Below are 22576 nucleotides of genomic sequence, written 5' to 3' on the forward strand. Positions count from 1 at the left end.
GTCTCTTGCAGTTTTTACTGTCAGAAGTAAAGTAACAATTTGAAAATGTATTAATGCACAGTTATTCCTATTAGACACTGCATAGCAGTCATTATAGCTATAATAGAATATAGGAGTATCACAGGTGGTCAGTCTATAATACACTAGTTCTAATATCAAAAAATTAGTTGTGAATCACATATCACTAGATGTGTGCTTTATATGTTACACCAGGTAACCATGGAAGAAATGTATGTATGTATTTACAGAAAAGCGGGCACACATTTGTTACATCTTCAGCTATTTGAACTGAAGCACATTTGGGTATTTTATCTTTTCCCAATAACTTACTTAAAAAAAAGTGATGTTGTAATATATAAAGAATGGTCCTACACGACATGAGTTGTAGTTTATTAACTGATGCTAGATGGGAGTAATAAAAGCTGAGAACATGTTGTCAAACATGTTAGCGAAGCTGAAATACAGTATATTCCATGGTTTACTTTGGTTTTTGGTGCATTATTCATTGATATTGTGGAATACATGCCAACAGAAAAAGTTTCCAGTTCAACAGCACTCAGGGAGGCTTGTTCTTTTCTCAATTACCCCCCATCTTCGTTTGCATCTGTTCTTCAGAACTGCGTGTCTTGCCATTTATAGCTTACAGTGAGACTGCTGGTTTGGAATTAATTGACATTGTATAAACCTGAAGAAGTGAATTATGCAATTTGCATCCTTTCATCTCAGACACACCTCCTGCTCTTCATGCTCCATATGTAAGCCTTTACCTACTTACCATTTATTGTTTTACAGCAGCAAACAGAAAGCCATAAATAACTTGATGTTTTTTTTAAATCTAGGATTCATTTCTAAAAATAATATAATTTCTCTGTTGGATAGCACGTTATGTTAAACATAAGGATCTTAGACAGAAAGTTTTACTTGCTAAACAGTGAACATTTAGAAATATTAGATTTTTTTTAGCTTTAGAATGATTTAATGTGTAAATCAAGGTCAATCAACTTAAAGTCAAATATGACTATGGCTCCGCCATATTAAAATACCTGAGGTTGCAATATGAAGTCACTTAGATGCCACAGTCGCTATTTACCACAGCAGATGAGAGGTTAAATATCTGGCATCAGAGGTTCTCACCCATTTGAATAGAAGTCTGGCTGTCACTAGACAGCTGAGCATCCACTGCAGCCAGCTGAGGAAACCTATGCCACCTTAGACTAGGCCATGGGCGTCCGCAGGGGGAAGGGGGCAAGTGCCCCCCCCCCCTGGCGCCGCAAACTAACCCAGTACTACTTAAGTAAGTTACTACTACTCTGTTGCGGGCGGCCGCCGGCCGACTAACAACAGCACTGACTGAGTGAAAGCGCACGCCCGGCCTGAAAGAGTGAGGAGGGGGCGGGGCCCGCGCCGCTCTGAGCTCCGCTGCCTGGCCTGCCTGTCTCTAGACTCTGCAGACAGTGGCTGCTGGAGCGTGCCGCACAGCACAGGCACGTGACGTGAACGTGATGTTGCCAGTGAGCTCCGCCCCCAGAGTAGAGCCTGCCTGTCACTGACCCTGAGCCAAGTTCGGTAACGGCTCCAACAACAAGTTCAAAGTGAAGTTTCCTATTCCAACTGTCCAACAGTCACAGAAGTAGTAAGTTAACGTTATTACAGGAATTGATATTGTACAAAGAAAAAGAAAGAGAAATCATAACATAAGTACATAACAACAAGTGGATGGATCATGATGACATGGTGGATGATGGCAGTGTCAGCAGCACATTTCTCCTCCCCCCCCCCCCCCCCAGGCACATTTCTCCCACTCCATCCCATGTCTGCCACTGGTCTGGCCCATGAGATGGAGTGGGAGAAATGTGCCTGGGGGGGAGAGGAGAGATGTGCTGCTGACACTGGCCCATGGAGGGGCCCGAGCCCGAGGGGGAGAAATGTGCCATTCAGGGGGGTGGAGGGTCACGGGTGGGAAGTGTGCTGCCATAAAGGAGGGGGGGAGAAATAATGTGATTCGAAGGGGGTGATGTAAAAAGAAGGGGGTGATGACTGGTCACGTGACATGGAGGGGAAGAAATGTGAAATTAAGGCCAGGGCCCGGGGGGGGGGGGGGGGGATAATTGGGGGCACTTTTTACTGGCACATCATTAGGTTGCACTATGGGGTCACTTCTTACTGGCACATTATTGGGGGGCACTATGGGGGCACTTCTTGCCAACACATTATTGGTGGGCACTATAGGGGCATCTACTGAGGGCGAGGCTACAAAGAAGTGGTATGTTATATGGAGGGCTCTGTACAGTAGTATTTATACTGGGACACATTATGGTGGGTACTATGGGGAAGGGGGAGAGGAATACTATGGGGTCATCTACGGGGGGCACTAAGAAGGGATATTTTATGCTTGCAAATTATAGGGGACACTGAGGGCATCTACTGGGGCACTATATAAAGGCATTTTATACTGGTACATTATGGGGGCACTAGGAGGAAGGGGGGAGAGGAGCACTATGCGGCATTTACTGGGGGCACTATATAGGGGTATTTACTAATACAATATGGTGACACTATGGGAACATTAGCTCAACTGGGGGCATTACAAGGGGGTATTATTTGCACTGTCTATTATAAGGAGAATTATTACTACTGGGGGGGCATTATGGTGGGCTTTATTATTCCCCCATGGTATGACCCCCTAGTAGCAGCACCCGCCTCTCCCTGCCAAAGTGTTGAAGTGGTGTCCGAGATCCCCAAGGGCCAAGCCAAGTAACTGTAAGTGTTCATGTAAAATATATTTATGTTATACACATATAGCATCCACTGTGCCACACAATATACAGTTTCTTCTGTATGAACGTCCACAAATTAAATTTCCAAACTGATTGATGAACCAGATGTGTGGGCCAGCCACGATTAAACCTATTATTGTTTTTATTGATGAAGGTACTCCCTGAGTGTTAGGTGTGGGGTGATCAGGCGGTATATGAAGGGGCAATACTGATATTATATGGACAGCAGATATGGCATCCTCTGGGCAATACTGTCTATGGTCAATTCATCCTTCACAAGCACCCTGACTGCCACCTGCTTGGCTATCAGTGAGTGACAGTCAGTCAGTGTCACAGTGTGACTACTGAGTCACTCCCTGACCCTGAGTGTTAGGTGTGGGGTGAGTCACTGATAGCCAAGCAGCAGGCAGTGAAGTGCCATGAGAGCCAGGCCAAGCAGGTGGCAGTCAGGGTGCTGGTGAAGGATGACCATAGACAGTACTACCCAGAGGATGCCATATCTGCTGTCCATATACCAGGCAGTATTGCCCCTTCAATCATATACCGCCTGCCCGCCTGGTCAGGGTGACCAGGCAGGCAGGCGGTATATGAAGGGGTAATACTGGTGGTAGGCCTGGTATTCTGCAGACCATCTGCTTGTAAGTTACATATGACAATGTGGATACAACTTTGTATTCCTGGCACTTATAATATCCATTTAAGCTTTTCCATCACGTTGCACAGAAACAAGCAGAGCATGGATGTCAATAAAATGATGCCCCCTTCCCTGGAAAAATTTCTGCGGACGCCCATGGACTAGGCTGCTATAAAAAGATGACTGTAATCAACTTAAAAGGATATGTTGGTGGTATTTACTATGTTAAACATCATTAATGTTAAATATTTGTTTTCTTGATACTGATACTCATACAAGCAGAGCTTGATACTGATATACTGCTACAGGTACTTTACTTGTTTTGCCACATCCGTATATTGATCTGATATACAGTATCTCACAAAAGTGAGTTCACCCCTCACAGTTTTGTAAATATTTTATTATATCTATTCATGGGACATCACTGAAGATCTGACACTTTGACACAATGTAAAGTAGTCAGTGTACAGCTTGTATAACAGTGAAAATTTGGTCTTCCCTCAAAATAACTCAACACACAGCCATTAATGTCTAATTCTTTATATATACAAATAGACAGCACTCCAGAATTAAAATTGAAGTAATAAATTATTTCATTCAGCCGTACATAATTTCAGGCAATGTTTTGGGCTATATGTAGCCCTTCATCAGGCCCGGTATGAGGAGCATAAGAGTGGAAGCCGGCATGAGACATGGGCCTGATGAAGGGCTACATATAGACCGAAACGTTGCCTGAAATTATGTCCGGCTGAATAAAATCATCAATTACTCCACTTTCAATTCTGGAGTGCTGTCTATTTGTATCTATAAAGACGAAGTAGTTCCCGAGGTAGAGGTGGGGACCAACCCAGAAGTACACCCTGTGAAAACCAGTGATAAATGAGTGCTGTGATCATTTTAATCTTAACATTAATGTTTAAACCGCTGGCAACAAAAGTGAGTACACCCCTATGTAAAAATGTACAAATTGTGCCCAATTAGCCATTTTACCTCCCCAGGGTAATGTGACTCGTTAGTGTGACTCAGGTGTGAAAGGGGAGCAGGTTTATGAAATTTGGTGTTACCGCTCTCACACTCCCTCATACTGGTCACTGGAAGTTCAACCTGGCACCTCATGGCGAAGAACTCTCTGAGGATCTGAAAAAAAAATTTTTTTTTTGCTCTACATAAAGATGGCCTATGCTATAAGAAGATTGCCAACACCCTGAAACTGAGCTGCAGCATGGTGGCCAAGACCATATAGCGGTTTAACAAGACAGGTTCCATTCAGAACAGGCCTCCCCATGGTCGACCAAAGAAGTTAAGTGTATGTGCTCATCATCATGTTTAGAGTTTGTCTTTTCAAAATAGATGTATGAGTGCTGCCAGTCTGACAACTTCTGTTCTTGGTAAACCCATGTTGGTTATCACTTATAATATTATTTACAGTCACATACTCCTGTATATAGTCCCTTAAGAGTCCTTCAAACATTTTTCCCACAACAGAAGTTAAACTAACTGGTCTATAATTACCTGTGGAGGACCTTGATCCTTTTTTGAATATGGGCACCACATTTGCTTTGCACCAATCACAAATAATGATTTGAAAGGCTGAGATGCTGGCTATAGTAAGTGCGTATTGTTGCCATATTATTCAAAATATAATATAAATTTCACCAATGCAGCACTGGACATGCATAAACTGAGTGTCCAATTAGAAGGAACTACTGAACAGTAGAGTCCTGCTGGCACAGGATATACAGTAGCTGCAATAGTTAGCATCAGCAATGTCTTCAGTGTTGTTTCAACATTTTATAAGAAAAGTAAAACCACACTACACGAGCTTTTCTCTAGATTCCAAACCTAACCTGTAGAATTTCAAGGTCCAGAGTGTAGCATCGAAAGCTGATGCATACACTACTATAACACGTACATCTCAACCATGGAGTACACTAGTTTTGGGTGTTAATAGATATATACCTTGAGCCTGGTGTCTACTAGTGTTGAGCGTGAATATTTGAACCGTGAATTTTAATTGCGACTATCAGCACTTCGAGAATTCGCGAATATTTTGAATATATAGCGCTGTATATTCGTAAATTTGAATTTTATTTTTTTTTTTCACAGTACACATGATCCCTCCCTGCTTCTAGCTTGTGGACCAATGAGAAGGCTGCAGGAGCTTAGCAACTTCCCTAGCAACCAATAGTAAACCCCTTACTATATAAGAGAAATTCCCTTCAGCCATTTTGTGCTGTTTCATGCAGTTGTGAGAGAGAGAGGCGTGTGATCTTTGTGTTATGCTGAATTCCTGTGACTTCTGATACCTCGTATATATATAATCCAGATAGTGTTAGATAGTGTAGGTTAGTGAGTGAATGGTGTAGCTGATAGGTTCCAGTGTAGGGTCTTTGTTACATTAGTTAGGTAGCTCATATATATAATCCAGATAGTTAGTGTTAGATAGTCAGTGTAGGTTAGTGAGTGAATAGTGTAGCTGATAGGGTCCAGTGGAGGGTGTAGTGTAGGTTGAATAGAGATATAGTATAGTGTAGGCTTTTGCTGTCTGTTTCGTGTGTGGAAAAAAAAAAGTTTGTTTCTGTGTTGTAATGTTTTAGGGTTTCGTGTGGGTAAGGATTAGTGTCAGCGACTTTTGTCTGTGAAAAAAAAAAGGCTTTTTCTGTGTTTTAGGGTTAGTGTTCTAGTGTTTCGTGTGGGTAGTGATTAGTGTCAGCGACTTTTTTCTATGAAAAAAAAACAATATCTTTCTGTGTTTTAGGGTTTTGTGTCTATTTTATTTTACCTTTTTTGCCCCATTATCCCCAACCCAATAAAGTGTGCCCAAATTCCCTCATTATTTTCCGTATATATTTTTTTGGTATATAAAAACACATCACGAGTGCACGTGGGCATGCCGGCAGCCACGGTCGTGGTAGGGGAGTTGGTTCCAGTGCTGGACCACTGCCAGCATGGGGCCGCTCCTCTACCCATGGAGGGGCAGGCGCAGGTGGCAGGGGCGTCCGCCTCATTCGTGATTTTTTGGGGCAGCCACCCCATTTCATCTCAAGACGCCGAGGCAGAGGTGTCATTCATGACACAAGCTAGTGGCACAGAGTCCTCTGCCCCAGCTCTGAGCAGCAGCAGCAGATCTCCACCTCCTGCAGGACCAGCCCCCAGCCCCCAATAATCGACCTTGATGCTGTTTGACAGCGACAGTGAGAGGGACATCTTGGGGGTGGTAATGCAGGAGAGTGAGCTAGAGCTTGGTCCAGATGCTCAGGACCTTTTGGAAGGGATGGTGGAGGAGGAGGGTACCCCAGTGACATCCCTTCCAACTGGTGTGGGTGGTTTCAGCCACAGAACCCCCACACCTAGTCAGACCTAGGCGTCAGCGAGGGGACAGCAAAGCCAGGTCAGGGGCTCCACATCTGCTGTTCCCCTCAGTCAACCACTGGTCGACCTTGGGTCTGACATTACAGGCGATGAAGAGGAGGGTGACTTAGAATGGGTGCCACCTCCCTTGTCAGGTGACAGCAGCACTGATGAGGAAGGTAGGCACCCGAGGCAAACGGTGCACCAGGTCACCAGGGAGCCCAATGGCAGGGGCTACACTGGTAATGGCAGCAGGAGGTGGCAGCAGCAGCAAGTGTCGCCTCCACCTGTGCGCACTGAGCCCGAACAGGCGCAAGCCAGCACCAGCCCATCTCGGTGCGTAAGTCGCCTGTTTAGGCTTACTTCACCCTGGCAGCCGACGATATGACAATTGCCATCTGTCCGCTGTGCCATGCCAGGGTGAGGAGAGGGAGGTCTGTTGCTCTGCTGGGTACCACTGCCCTTACCCAGCACCTGAGAGTCAACCACTGGAGGGAGTGGGAACAGATGCAGGGTGGTTGCTTCAGCGCCAGCAGCAGTGCGCAGGGGACAGCAGCTCCTGCGACTGTCCTGCAGCCACCCCCACCCCCTTCCAACAATGTATTCCTACTCCCTCACTCCCTCTCCTAGTGCTACTGATACCAATAGCCAGACCTCTGCCTCCTCTGCACCCTCCTCTATCGCCTATACTGCAGTCTGGCACCAGCCGTCGGTTGCAGACACATTTGAATGCACAGCGATCTACGCCTCGGGGACCGACGCGTGCGTTCACTCAATGGGCTCCTGGCAAGGGTTATCGCCCAACATCTGCTGCCCTTCAATATTGTGGACTGTAATCCATTACGGCAGATGTTGGAGCAGGCAAACCCAGATGTCGTGTCCCCAGCCGCCATTTCTTTGCCAGGACCGGCGTCCCTGCCCTACACCAGCACATTGTGCAGAATGTATCCCTGTCGTTGGATCATGCTATCAGCGACAGGGTGCATCTGACAATGGATGCCTGGACCAACAGACATGGGCAAGGACGATACATCAGTTTTAGGGTCCATTCACACGTCCACAAAATGGGTCCTCATACGTTCCGCAAATGCAGACCCATTAATTTTCAATGGGGCCGGAATGTGCTGTCCGCATTTGCGGGTCTGCACTTCCGCATCCGTGCTTCCGTTTCCGCAAAAGATAGAATATGTCCTATTCTTGTCCGCAATTGTGGACAAGATTAGGCATTTTCTATTATAGTGCCGGCGATGTGCGGTCCGCAAATTGCGGAGTGCACATTGACGGTGTCCGTGTTTTGCGGATCAGCAAAACACTTACGGACGTGTGAAAGGATCCCTCCCCGGCGCATTTGGTGTCCCTCCGAGGCGCCGGGGAGGGATCATCAGATGTGGCGGCATCTCAGTTTGTGGTGCCACCCCGGGGTGTCCGGGGGAGAACTGCTGCTCTCCCTGAAGCCACTGTCTCCACCGCTGCGGAGCCCCCCAGCAAACATCCCCGTAGCTGCGCAAGTGTGGGGCATATCCGCTGCCAGGCCGTGCTCCTGCTTATGAGCTTAGGGGAACTGAGACACACTGGACCTGATGTTCTGGCTGCCCACAAAGGCTCAGGTACACAAGTGGCTGACGCCCCGAAGGCTCCAGGAAGGTATAGTTGTCTGTGACAACGGCAGCAACCTCCTCGCCGCCCTCAATGCTGGCAGTCTAACACACGTGCCCTGCATGGCACATGTCCTCAACCTTGTGGTACAGAAGTTCCTACGCACATACCCACACGTGTACGTAGGATTGCCAGCCACTTCCGACGCTCCCCAACTGCCACCGCGTCCCTGTCCAAACTGCAGCAGGACAACAGCCTGCCACCTCACAGGCTGATTGTTGACAGCGTGACGCGGTGGAACTCCAATCTCCACATGCTGGAGAGGTTGTGGGAGCTGCGACGGGCGGTGAAAGAATACCTGCAGGACCAAGGCACTTCCGGGCCATCACACCCACTCCCCTACATCACCAATGTGGAGTGGGGGCAGATACACCAGCTCTGCCACGTGTTGGCCCCATTTGAGCAGGCCCCTGATTATTAAGCTATCATGTGCCAATTAAAAGTTAAAATCCCTCTGGTGCATCAAGCAGTATGATACAAGGCGGTTACAACGTGGAGGATTTACCATTCCTCACAGCGCTATCCCCGCTGCCTGTAGCTCCGCCCAGGGGGTGTGGCTTCTCCTATATCAGAGCTGCTCTCGGCGACCGCGCTATGGCTAAACCAGAGCCGGTGGCTAAGATTTCTCTATGCTGCACGTGCGCCAACATCGGCGTGCAGCGTTCTCCCTGCTGACATAGGTTGTAGAAATTCACCAAGAGTATGGGGCGATCTACACCTATGTCTCTTATGCTCCTGATGACATGTCACCTTATCTGTGCTGACATAGAAACGTGTCAGGCGAATGCGATACTAGGCAGGGAATTATACACAAATTAATGGCAGTGATTTAAAGTCTGGAGGGCTGTAGGGGCTGATAAGCAATAAGTGCATGAAATATAAGGCACTTTGCCGGTGAACTGACAGTCCACACTGTTACTGCCATTTACACAGTGCTGCTAAGACACGCTATTACAAATATATAGTGTGTCTTTTTAGCTGTTGTTCAAAACAATAGATAACAGCATGTATACAGTATATGGCAGCATAATTTATAGTATAAAGTATAGTATAGTATAAAGTTCACTGGAGTGTTAAAACAAGTTATTACATTCCTCCAGTTAGATACACTATTCCTTTTTGGTGGGGGGGGGGGGAGGGGGTGTTGGCTGCACCATATACAGTCAGGTCCATAAATATTGGGACAACAACATAATTCTAGCATTTTTGGCTCTATACACCACCACAATGGATTTGAAATGAAATGAACAAGATGTGCTTTAACTGCAGACTGTCAGCTTTAATTTGAGGGTATTAACATCCAAATCAGGTGAACGGTGTAGGAATTAGAACCGTTTACATATGTGCCTCCCACTTGTTAAGGAACCAAAAGTAATGGGACAATTGGCTTCTCGGCTGTTCCATGGCCAGGTGTGTATTATTTCCTCATTATCCCAATTACAATGAGCAGATAAAAGTTCCAGAGTTCATTTCAAGTGTGCTATTTGCATTTGGAATCTGTTGCTGTCAACTCTCAAGATGAGATCCAAAGAGCTGTCACTATCAGTGAAGCAAGCCATCATTAGGCTGAAAAAACTAAATAAACCCATCAGAGAGATAGCAAAAACTTTAGGCATGGCCAAAACAACTGTTTGGAACATTCTTAAAAAGAAGGAACGCGCCGGTGGGCTCAGCAACACCAAAAGACCCGGAAGACCACTGAAAACAACTGTGGTGGATAACCGAAGAATTCTTTCCCTGGTGAAGAAAACACCCTTCACAACAATTGGCCAGATCAAGAACACTCTCCAGGAGGTAGGTGTATGTGTGTCAAAGTCAACAATCAAGAGAAGACTTCACCAGAGTGAATACAGAGGGTTCGCCACAAGATGTAAACCATTGGTGAGTCTCAAAAACAGGAAGGCCAGATTAGAGTTTGCCAAACGACATCTAAAAAAGCCTTCACAGTTCTGGAACAACATCCTATGGACAGATGAGACCAAGATCAACTTGTTCCAGAGTGATGGGTAGAGAAGAGTATGGAGAAGGAAAGGAACTGCTCATGATCCTAAGCATACCACCTCATCAGTGAAGCATGGTGGTGGTAGTGTCATGGCATGTGCATGTATGGCTGCCAATAGAACTGCTTCTCTTGTATTTATTGATGATGTGACTGCTGAAAAAAGCAGCAGAATGAATTCTGAAGTGTTTCGGGCAATATTATCTGCTCATATTCAGCCAAATGCTTCAGAACTCATTGGATGGCGCTTCACAGTGCAGATGGACAATGACCCAAAGCATACTGCAAAAGCAACCAAAGAGTTTTTTAAGGGAAAGAAGTGGAATGTTATGCAATGGCCAAGTCAATCACCTGACCTGAATCCGATTGAGCATGCATTTCACTTGCTGAAGACAAAACTGAAAGGAAAATGCCCCAAGAACAAGCAGGAACTGAAGACAGTTGCAGTAGAGGCCTGGCAGAGCATCACCAGGGATGAAACCCAGCGTCTTGTGATGTCTATGCGTTCCAAACTTCAGGCTGTAATTGACTGCAAAGGATTTGCAACCAAGTATTAAAAAGTGAAAGTTTGATTTATGATGATTATTATGTCCCATTACTTTTGGTCCCTTAACAAGTGGGAGGCACATATGCAAACTGTTGTAATTCCTGCACCGTTCACCTGATTTGGATGTAAATACCCTCAAATTTAAGCTGACAGTCTGCAGTTAAAGCACATCTTGTTCATTTTATTTCAAATCTATTGTGGTGGTGTATAGACCCAAAAATGTTAGAATTGTGTCGATGTCCCAATATTTATGGACCTGACTGTATATACAGCAGTGTGAGCCACTCTTCCATACTGAGCCTGATGTGTGTTTTGGCGGGTAGCCACATATTTTAGACATATTTTAATAAAGTATATTTTAAGCGTCTTTTTCAGGTAGTAAATTATATCCATTCGAGCAGGCAACCGAGATGGTCAGCATGTCGGTCTCAATGACGTGCTCCCCATAGTGTTCCTGCTGGACAGGACACTAGATCACCTGCTCGATGCTGGGGAGAGTGCCTTGGTGCAGCAATAAGAGGCAACAATGCTCCACCAAGACCAGGCCCAGGATGAGGAGGAGGAAAAATTTGTTGAGGAGTTTGCCGACGTCCAGGAGAGAGAGCCAGTGCTGGGGGCACCGTTAGTCTGGGGGTGGGGCGGCTCTAACAGGAGCAGCAGGAGGAGGACCAAGATGTCATGGTCCCGGGCACCCAAGAAGAGTCACAGCAGGCTGTCCTCTTCCCCATGGCTGCCCTCCGGATGAACCCTTGGATCAAGAAAATTAAGGAGAGGGATGATTTTTGGTTGGCCACCCTTTTAAACCCTCGTGGCAATGGGAAACTGGAGAAGTTCATCCACAGCCAGCCAGAGGGCTGCCCGTATGAATACCCTGCAGGACTGTCTGATCCTCCAGCTGGAGCAGGCAAAGCCTCAGCCTCATGCTCCAGTTCTCCCTCTCCCATCCCACCCCACAGGTGGCTGTCCCAAGCAGCTCCAGCAGAGTAGGTAATCTTATGGGTGAGATGAGGTTGTTCTACCAGTCTGCGCGATCCAGTAGCAGCAGCAGTCACCACCAGCATGAGCACCGAAGACCCCATGGGGTACTGGGTTGCCAGGCTGGACACCTGCCGTGAGCTTGCTCAGTATGAGCTGGAAGTACTGTCTTGCCCCCCTCCAGTGTACTGTCTGAGCAGACATTCAGCGCGACAGGTGGGGCTGACTCCGTGGACCGACTGACATTTATCAAAATAAACGAGTCCTGGATCTGCAGCGACTTCTTGGCCCCCGCCGTTGGTTCCGGGCCCTGAAGGGTCCCTTGTCAATCCCTCTCCTTGGATCTCCCTCCCAAACTTCGTTGTTTTTTAACTTCTGTATATATTTTTTGATGAATCTATTTATTTATATATTTATTTATTTATGGATGAATTATTTTATGTATTTATTTATAACTTTATTTCTAGATTTCTGTATTGATGAATTTATTTATGTATTTTTTGATGAATTTATTATGTATTTATTTATGGATGCATTTATTAATATATTTATTTAATCATTTATTGATGACTTTATTTATATATTTCTCTATTGTTGAATTTCTTTCCTTTTTTGGGGGGGTGAACAATTTTAATTTTTTTTCCAATCGATGAGTTTATTTATATTTTTTAAAATTTATTTATTAAACCTCTTATTGATTTATTCATTCAATAAACTAATTGTTGAAATATATACAGTGTGTATATATATATTGTAGCGGGATTAGCTCACGGGACCGCCGTCTCCTGGAATAGACGGGCGCTATAGGCACATAAAACACAGTCCAGTCCAAGCAAGTATGGTGCAACTGGCCTCAGCCAGTTTTATTGACTTTTGCAGAAAAAGAATTAAACAAAACAGTTCAAAACAAATGAAATACCTGGCCGTCTGGCCACTACTTCTAGACAGGTAGTAGTCCCTAACTACATGAAACTGAGCCTTGTGCCCAGCTCCATCAACAAAACACACTGTTGTTTTTACTCACACATAAGGGTTCTTCCCAGGAGCAGAGAGATCAGCTAGTGAGCTGTTTGCCCTTTTATAGCACACTCAGGTTCCAAGGTGATTAGCCACAGTTACACTGAATACCTGGAGTGGCTAATTGGAGCAGGGACCCACCCAACTCTCCCTGCTCCAAGCAGCCAGGCCCTTCTAACCAGGTTTTTAACAAAACCCTTGCAAAGAGAAAACCTAGTTTTCCTTGCTGTCAATTCCCTGGCTGCTTTTTAGAACGTATAGGACAGGAACCTAGGTGAAATGTAGACTCCTTCCACCACTTTCCCCCTGGTCCTGTCACATATCCTCCCCCCCTGTTTCGACCTTGGGGTAGGAACACTCTGTGCCCTTAAACAGTACATCCTGGACAGGGCATCTGCGTTTCCAAGCTGACGCCCGGGCCTATGTTCAACTGTAAAACTATAATCTTGAAGAGACATGAACCATCGGGTCACTCGCCTGTTTTTCTCACGGTTTTGGCACATCCATTTAAGGGGGGCATGGTCAGTTACCAGTTTGAATGTTCTCCCTACCAAATAATACCTGAGAGCTTCTATGGCCCACTTAACTGCCAAACACTCCTTTTCTACAATGGAGTATTTCTTTTCATGTTCATTTAACTTTTTACTCAGGTATACTACAGGATGCTCTTCCCCAGCCCTTACTTGCGACAACACAGCCCCTATACCAACATCCGAGGCATCTGTTTGCACAATGAACTCCTTTTTAAAATCTGGTGTGACTAACACTGGGTGGGCACATAGAGCCTGCTTCAGGTTCTGAAAGGCCTGTTCCGCTTCCGTGGTCCATTTGACCATGGTTGAATCCTTCCCTTTTGTAAGGTCTGTTAAAGGGCTCGCAATGCTGGCAAAATTTTCAATAAAACGCCTATAATAACCAGTTAAACCTAGGAATGCTCTGACTTGTTTTTTGTTCAAAGGCCTTGGCCAGCTCTGGATGGCTTCCACTTTGTTTATTTGAGGTTTTATAACTCCTCGCCCAATCATGTACCCCAAGTACTTTGCCTCTTCTTGCCCAATGGCACATTTTTTTGGATTCGCTGTTAACCCTGCTTCCCTAATAGAATTCAGGACGGCTTCTACCCTGGGTAGATGACTTTCCCAATCCGTGCTATGGATTATCACATCATCTAAATAGGCAGCTGCGTATCTACGATGTGGTCTTAAAATTTTGTCCATCATCCTCTGAAATGTGGCCGGGGCCCCATGCAAACCAAAGGGAAGGACTACATACTGAAAATGGCCATCAGGGACACTAAAAGCAGTTTTTTCTTTGGCCCTCTCAGTCAGCGGTACTTGCCAGTAACCTTTTGTAAGATCTAATGTGGTAAAGAACCTAGCATTACCAAGCCTATCAATCAGCTCATCCACTCGAGGCATTGGGTAAGCATCAAACTTTGAGACAGTGTTCAGTTTTCTGAAGTCATTACAGAAACGTATGGTGCCATCAGGTTTGGGAACCAAGACTATAGGACTAGACCAGTCACTATGGGACTCCTCTATAACCCCTAACTGAAGCATTGTTTGGACTTCTTGGGAGACAGCTTTACGTCTAGCCTCAGGTATTCTATAAGGCTTTTGGTTGACTCTGACCCCTGGTTCGGTTATAATATCATGTTCAATTATATCTGTTCGACCAGGTAGCTCAGAAAATACATCTTTATTTTTTATTACAAACTCCTTTGCCTCTTGGGTTTGAGATCCTGACAAAGTGTCTGCAATTTTTACCTCTGGTATCTCAAAGCTACATTCCTTTTTCCCACTGCTGTAAGCTGCTAACACCTCTCGGTCCTTCCAGGGTTTGATTAGGTTCACATGATAAATTTGGTAGGGCTTACGTCTACCTGGTTGGTGAACCCGGTAATTCACCTCTCCGACCTTCTCAACTATTTCATAAGGTCCTTGCCATTTGGCCAAAAATTTACTTTCTACTGTGGGGACAAGGATTAATACCCTATCCCCAGGGTTGAAGTTTCTTACTTTAGCCGACCTGTTGTAAACCCGGGACTGACTCTCCTGGGCCTGCAGCAAGTGTTCTTTTACAATGGGCATTACTTTTCCAATCCTTTCCTGCATTTGGGACAAGTGTTCAATCACACTTTTGTAGGGTGTAGCCTCACTCTCCCAGGTCTCTTTTGCAATATCCAAAAGACCCCGAGGGTGCCGACCATACACTAGCTCGAACGGAGAAAATCCGGTAGATGCTTGAGGCACCTCCCGTACAGAAAACATAAGATATGGTAAAAGACAATCCCAGTCTTTCCCATCCTGTGCCACCACTTTTCTGAGCATCCCTTTTAAGGTTTTGTTGAACCTTTCAACTAACCCATCCGTTTGGGGATGATAAACTGAGGTACGCAAGTGAGTTATTTTCAACAGTTTACACAACTCTTTTGTAACCTTTGACATAAAGGGCGTCCCCTGGTCAGTGAGTACTTCTTTAGGTATGCCCACTCTAGTAAACATCTGGAACAACTCCTTGGCTATCACTTTTGCAGAGGTTTTCCTTAGAGGTATTGCTTCAGGATAGCGGGTAGCATAATCAAGGACAACCAAAATGTATTGGTGACCTCTGGCAGACTTAACAAGAGGTCCCACCAAATCCATTGCAATCCTCTCAAAGGGAGTTTCAATAATCGGGAGTGGTACTAACGGACTCCTAAAGGTCGCTACCGGGTTGTGTAATTGACACTCTGGGCATGAATCACAGTATTCTTTTATCTCTTTATGTACCCCGGGCCAATAAAACCTCTGCAAGATCCGGTCTTTGGTTTTTTCATAAGCCAAGTGCCCTCCTAGCACATGTGAATGGGCTAGATCCATCACCTTTTGGCGATGCGATTTTGGGACCACAAGTTGCTCCACAACCTGCCCATTTTGCTCATCAACTCTATATAAGAGTTCATTCTCTATAGAAAAATGGGGAAATATTTTCTCTACCCCAGTATCTTGAGGTACCCCATTGACTACTTTCACACTTTGCCATGCGTGGGTTAATGTTGGGTCCCTGAGTTGAGCTGTCCCAAAGTTATCATTGGAGACTGGCAAGTCAGGGAGACCAATTTCCGGGACATCATCAGTATCACCTGCAAGCACTGCTAAGGGAAAATTCTCGGTTTCACTCTGGGTCACCCCTACTGTTTGCACATTTTCAGTCTCAGCCAGGGGAATGGGATCTACAGCAGACCCACTTAAACACTTATCAAGCATATTCCACATTTTCCAAAACAGAGGAAAATCACACCCCACAATGACAGTATGCAACAGACTGTTTACAACCCCCACTTCATGGGTTACTTTCCCGCACGGGGTTTCAAAAGAGACTATAGCAGTGGGGTACTCTTTTGTATCCCCATGTATGCAGATGACCCCATCTGTCTCTTTTGCAGCTTCCTAGTGTCCACCAGGCTGCCATGCACAAGAGTCACTAGACTACCAGAGTCCAACAGAGCTTGAACTGAGTGTCCTTCAATCACCAAGCTGCAAGTTTGTCGCTCCATATCTGGGGTCGGCAAGGCAGAGTAGGCAGGTCCCGCAAACAATGACCTCCTCCGCCCACTGTCACACTCCATAGGCTCAGCCAAACTACAGTTGGCAGCCACGTGGCCCAGTCCTTGACATCGCCAGCAAACAATGTTTTTGAACGCCCAAGGCTGTCTAGGGCTAACTGGCTTAAGAGGTCTGGCTAATAGGTCAGTCTCAGTTCCTACTTTACGGCCCTCCCTCGCCCCCTTTAGATTAGGAACAGTCTTACCGCGATCAGTAGACTTCTGGCTCCCTGGGGCCGGCCAAGTAGGAGAGAGGTCTTGGAGATACTCCTCGGTGTTCAGATACCGCTCCACTAGGGCGACGAGCTGATCCACATCCCTGGGGTCCGCTTGTCCCACACAGCGCTGTATCCGAACTGGTAGAGCACAAACAAACCGGTCCAGGACCACTCTTTCCACCACCTGAGTGGCTGTAGATACCTCTGGCTGTAGCCATTTTTTAGCCAGGTGAAAAAGATCATACATTTGCGACCTCGCTGGTTTATCCAATTGGAAAGTCCAGTTGTGCACTCGCTGGGCTCTGACCGCAGATGTTACACCCAAGCGAGCGAGAATTTCTGCTTTCAGTTTTGGGTACTGTCTGGCATCCTGCTCACTCAAATCATAGTAGGCTTTCTGTGGCTCCCCACTCAGGAAAGGAGCAAGGGTGTCTACCCACTGTTCGGCTGGGAGTTTCTCTCTTTCAGCGGCTCTTTCAAAAATGGTGAGGTAGGTCTCCACATCATCCCCTGCTACCATTTTTTGAAGGGAAGCTTGCACTCTCCTCCCCACAGAGATGGATTCCTCCTGGACATGGGGCCTTTCAGCCAGCACCGCTATCTGCTCCACCAGACTTTTATTAAGCGATTGCTGTTCTCTGAAACCAGCTTGTGTAGTCTCCATGAACAACCGATTGGTTTCCTGCTGGTTAGCATTCGCCTTTTGGAGCTGTATGTTAGCCTGGATCAGCTGTTTCAGCACTTCCTCCATATCTGCACTGTTTGTTTTTTTCAGAACAGCAGACTTAACCCAGGACATAAAACTTGCTGGATTTTTGTGCCAGCGCAGCCTCCACCATATGTAGCGGGATTAGCTCACGGGACCGCCGTCTCCTGGAATAGACGGGCGCTATAGGCACATAAAACACAGTCGAGTCCAAGCAAGTATGGTGCAACTGGCCTCAGCCAGTTTTATTGACTTTTGCAGAAAAAGAATTAAACAAAACAGTTCAAAACAAATGAAATACCTGGCCGTCTGGCCACTACTTCTAGACAGGTAGTAGTCCCTAACTACATGAAACTGAGCCTTGTGCCCAGCTCCATCAACAAAACACACTGTTGTTTTTACTCACACATAAGGGTTCTTCCCAGGAGCAGAGAGATCAGCTAGTGAGCTGTTTGCCCTTTTATAGCACACTCAGGTTCCAAGGTGATTAGCCACAGTTACACTGAATACCTGGAGTGGCTAATTGGAGCAGGGACCCACCCAACTCTCCCTGCTCCAAGCAGCCAGGCCCTTCTAACCAGGTTTTTAACAAAACCCTTGCAAAGAGAAAACCTAGTTTTCCTTGCTGTCAATTCCCTGGCTGCTTTTTAGAACGTATAGGACAGGAACCTAGGTGAAATGTAGACTCCTTCCACCACTTTCCCCCTGGTCCTGTCACAATATATATATATATATATATATATATATATATATATATACATACTACACATTAAGCCCATTAGAATAACGGGCGCTAGAACAGTAGTGCATAATCATTAGTAGGAACAGTAGATCTTAAATGTCAAGGGAACTTGACCACATTGGCTTTTTGTGTCAAATAACTTGATTAAATTGTTTCAGCCCTAGTATTGTGTAACCCTTAGTCCTCTGTGTGATCTCTGGACAATGCCCTCCATGCATAAATCGTACTGGAAAATAGACCTTTCAGATACCAATTGGCACCCAGCGCTCCACATGCTGCCCACATAGTTCTGCTCTCAGTTTCCATATCGGGCACATCGAGTCTGGAGAAGAACACTGCGGTAACGCAGCCTGCCGCGTTGTGTGCTGATTCCTCCAAGCAATAGGGCGGCAGGACTGGCGGGGTTTAGCAGCAGCTCTCTCATTCTCCTTTTGTTTGTGAAGAGTCATGGTTATCGACGCTCACACGACCCACACATGATCAGCGCCACACACATGCCATGCTCCAGCCATCGGCAGCACCCAGCCGTCCTCTGCCCGTCAGAGCACAAAAGCCACTGAGGAACCAGCTTGCCTTGGCCCATGTGTGGAAGTTTCCCTGGCTCTGCTGCCAGGATCAGTTCCCCTCCCCTCGGTGATGACTCAGTCACAGTCCCCGGCTGCTGTCGGGGTCCTCGGTGGGTGTTCGATGTAACTTGAGAACACATGGTGACTTCAGAACAGACTCTAAACTCCGCTCTGCTGGATGACAGTGTAGGTGCTCCCCTGTGCCTGTCAGCCCCTTCCTGGTGAAGTCTGCCCCCCTTTGTGTAGCCAAGCCTCGCAGGCTTATACTGCAGCATGACCTGCATTCGATGATCCGGGCTGCGCACCGAGTCATTACCGAGGGGAGGGGAACTGATCCCGGCGGCAAAGTCAGGAACACTTCCACACCCGGGCCAAGGCAAGCTGGTTCCTCACTGGCTTCTGTGTTCTGACAGGCAGAGGATGGCTGGGTGCTGCCGATGGCTGGAGCACAGGGTGTGTGTGGCACTGATCATGTATGGGTCGTGCGATCCGCGGAAACCATGCCTCTTCACAGACAAAAGGAGGATGACAGAGCAGCTGCCAAACCACGCCAGTCCTGCTGCCCTCTGGCTTGAAGGAATCGGCACACGACGCGGCAGGCTGCGTTACCGCAGTGTTCTTCTTCGGTCTTAATGTGCCCGATATGGAAACTGAAAGCAGACCGGTGCAGGCAGCGTGTGGAGCTAATGTCGTACTAATTTATTGTGGGCTGTACAAAATTAAAATACAATCGATAAAACAATTTTGTCAAAGGAAAATATTGCTTTTTGTATGCATGAGAGCACATTCCTGCTCTAGACGACGAACCTGCTGCTGTAAGAGGTGTCTAAGTTTATTTTTGGTGTTGCCCAGGTCTGGTGGGGGCCCATTTCTGGGAACACTTTCCTGCTGCAAACAAAGAACCTACTGCTGTCTGTTCCTGCTGAGTTAGGCCGAGCTATGTGTAGACCTCAGACTTGACCATTAACATGTACCTGCTGCTGCTGTCTGTACTGATCATGTTAAGTTATGTGTGGGCCTTATACTCCACCGTTACCTTTATCTGCTGCTGTCTGTTCTGTTCCTGCTGAGTTAGGGCCAGCTATGTGTATGCCTTATGCTACAGCATTACCATTTTCCTGCTGCTGTCTGTTCTGTTCCTGCTGATTTACGCCCATATATATGTACGCCTGACACTAGTTTTACCATTTTCCAGCTGCTGCTGTCTGTCCTGATATAACTGAGTTAGGCCCAGCTATGTGTATGCCCTATACTACAGTGTTACCATTTCCCTGCTGCTGTCTGTTCTGTTCCTGCTGAGTTAGGCCCAGCTATGTGTATGCTTTACACTACAGCGTTACCATTTACCCGCTGCAGTCTGTCCTGCTCCTGCTGAGTTTGGTCTAGCTAGGTGTAGGCCTTATACTATACCCTTAACAATTACCTGATGCTGCTGTCTGTCCTGATCCTGCTGAGGACTACCATCATGGAACACTTATTCGCCCTTTGACCTTATCAACTATCGAGTATTAGAATTCTCTTAAACTGGTGTGCATGCTTCATTTTTTGCGCATGTGCTCTGTTTATCATATATTGTCAATATTTACATATATATATATATATATATATATATATATATATATTCTTTTGAATAAAATACACTGCTCAAAAAAAAAAAAGGGAACACTTAAACAACACAATATAACTCCAAGTCAATCACACTTCTGTGAAATCAAACTGTCCACTTAGGAAGCAACACTGAATGACAATCAATTTCACATGCTGTTGTGCAAATGGGATAGACAACAGGTGGAAATTATAGGCAATTAGCAATAAAGGAGTGGTTCTGCAGGTGGTGACCCCCAATAAAGGAGTGGTTCTGCAGGTGGTGACCACAGATCACTTCTCAGTTCCTATGCTTCCTGGCTGATGTTTTGGTCACTTTTGAATGCTGGCGGTGCTTTCACTCTAGTGGTAGCATGAGACGGAGTCTACAACCCACACAAGTGGCTCAGGTAGTGCAACTTATCCAGGATGGCACATCAATGCGAGCTGTGGCAAGAAGGTTTGCTGTGTCTGTCAGCGTAGTGTCCAGAGCATGGAGGCGCTACCAGGAGACAGGCCAGTACATCAGGAGACGTGGAGGAGGCCGTAGGAGGGCAACAAACCAGCAGCAGGACCGCTACCTCGGCCTTTGTGCAAGGAGGAACTGGAGGAGCACTGCCAGAGCCCTGCAAAATGACCTCCAGCAGGCTACAAATGTGCATGTGTCTGCTCAAACGGTCAGAAACAGACTCCATGAGGGTGATATGAGGGCCCGACGTCCACAGGTGGGGGTTGTGCTTACAGCCCAACACCGTGCAGGACGTTTGGCATTTGCCAGAGAACACCAAGATTGGCAAATTCGCCACTGGCACCCTGTGCTCTTCACAGATGAAAGCAGGTTCACACTGAGCACATGTGACAGACGTGACAGAGTCTTTAGACGCCGTGGAGAACGTTCTGCTGCCTGCAACATCCTCCAGCATGACCGGTTTGGCATTAGGTCAGTAATGGTGTGGGGTGGCATTTCTTTGGAGGGCCGCACAGCCCTCCATGTGCTCGCCAGAGGTAGCCTGACTGCCATTAGGTACCGAGATGAGATCCTCAGACCCCTTGTGAGACCATATGCTGTTGCGATTGGCCCTGGGTTCCTCCTAATGCAAGACAATGCTTGACCTCATGTGGCTGGAGTGTGTCAGCAGTTCCTGCAAGACGAAGGCATTGATGCTATGGACTGGCCCGCCCGTTCCCCAGACCTGAATCCAATTGAGCACATCTGGGACATCATGTCTCGCTCTATCCACCAACGTCACGTTGCACCACAGACTGTCCAGGAGTTGGCAGATGCTTTAGTCCAGGTCTGGGAGGAGATCCCTCAGGAGACCGTCCGCCACCTCATCAGGAGCATGCACAGGCGTTGCAGGGAGGTCGTACAGGCACGTGGAGGCCACACATACTACTGAGCCTCATTTTGACTTGTTTTAAGGACATTACATCAAAGTTGGATCAGCCTGTAGTGTGTTTTTCCACTTGAATTTTGAGTGTGACTCCAAATCCAGACCTCCATGGATAGAAAAATTTGATTTCCATTTTTTTATTTTTGTGTGATTTTGTTGTCAGCACATTCAACTATGTAAAGAACAAAGTATTTCAGAAGAATATTTAATTAATTCAGATCTAGGATGTGTTATTTTTGTGTTCCCTTTATTTTTTTGAGCAGTGTACAATCATGCAATGTTATGTTATTTTATGTTTTTTTTTAAATTTATTTTGTCTGTTATAATTTTGCTTTACTTGGGTTATGGGCGGCACTGGTGTGGTTCTTACTAAAACTAGCTGAGGACCACATGTGGGCTTCCCTTGTCAAAAGGTCTTGTGCAGTTAACATTGTACAGGACTGATTGAGGACCCTAATTCAATTTTATTATTTTATTTTATTGTTTTTTTTAAATCAGGATTTAGGTTCGGACATAGGGTTGTCTGTCATCCTGAACAGGATGCCTGACTTCCATGTTGACCTCTCCACATGGTTGGGTGTGACTGGCGTTATACTCATCCATGTGGTAATCCTGTTTTGGAAATGGAGCGTTATTGCCACATGCATAAATCTATATATACATTTTTATTTGATGTTTCTTCTTGACAACTATGAAATGATACTGTGCACATGAGATTTTTATAAAATCAAAGCTTTTCTTTTTTCAATATAAACTGTGGTATATATAATATTCTTTAAGCCATGTCACCATTTTAGGAGTTATTCTGATCATTTCCAAGGTTT

This window comes from Bufo bufo, chromosome 3, assembly GCF_905171765.1.
Source record: "Bufo bufo chromosome 3, aBufBuf1.1, whole genome shotgun sequence".
NCBI lineage: Eukaryota > Metazoa > Chordata > Amphibia > Anura > Bufonidae > Bufo > Bufo bufo.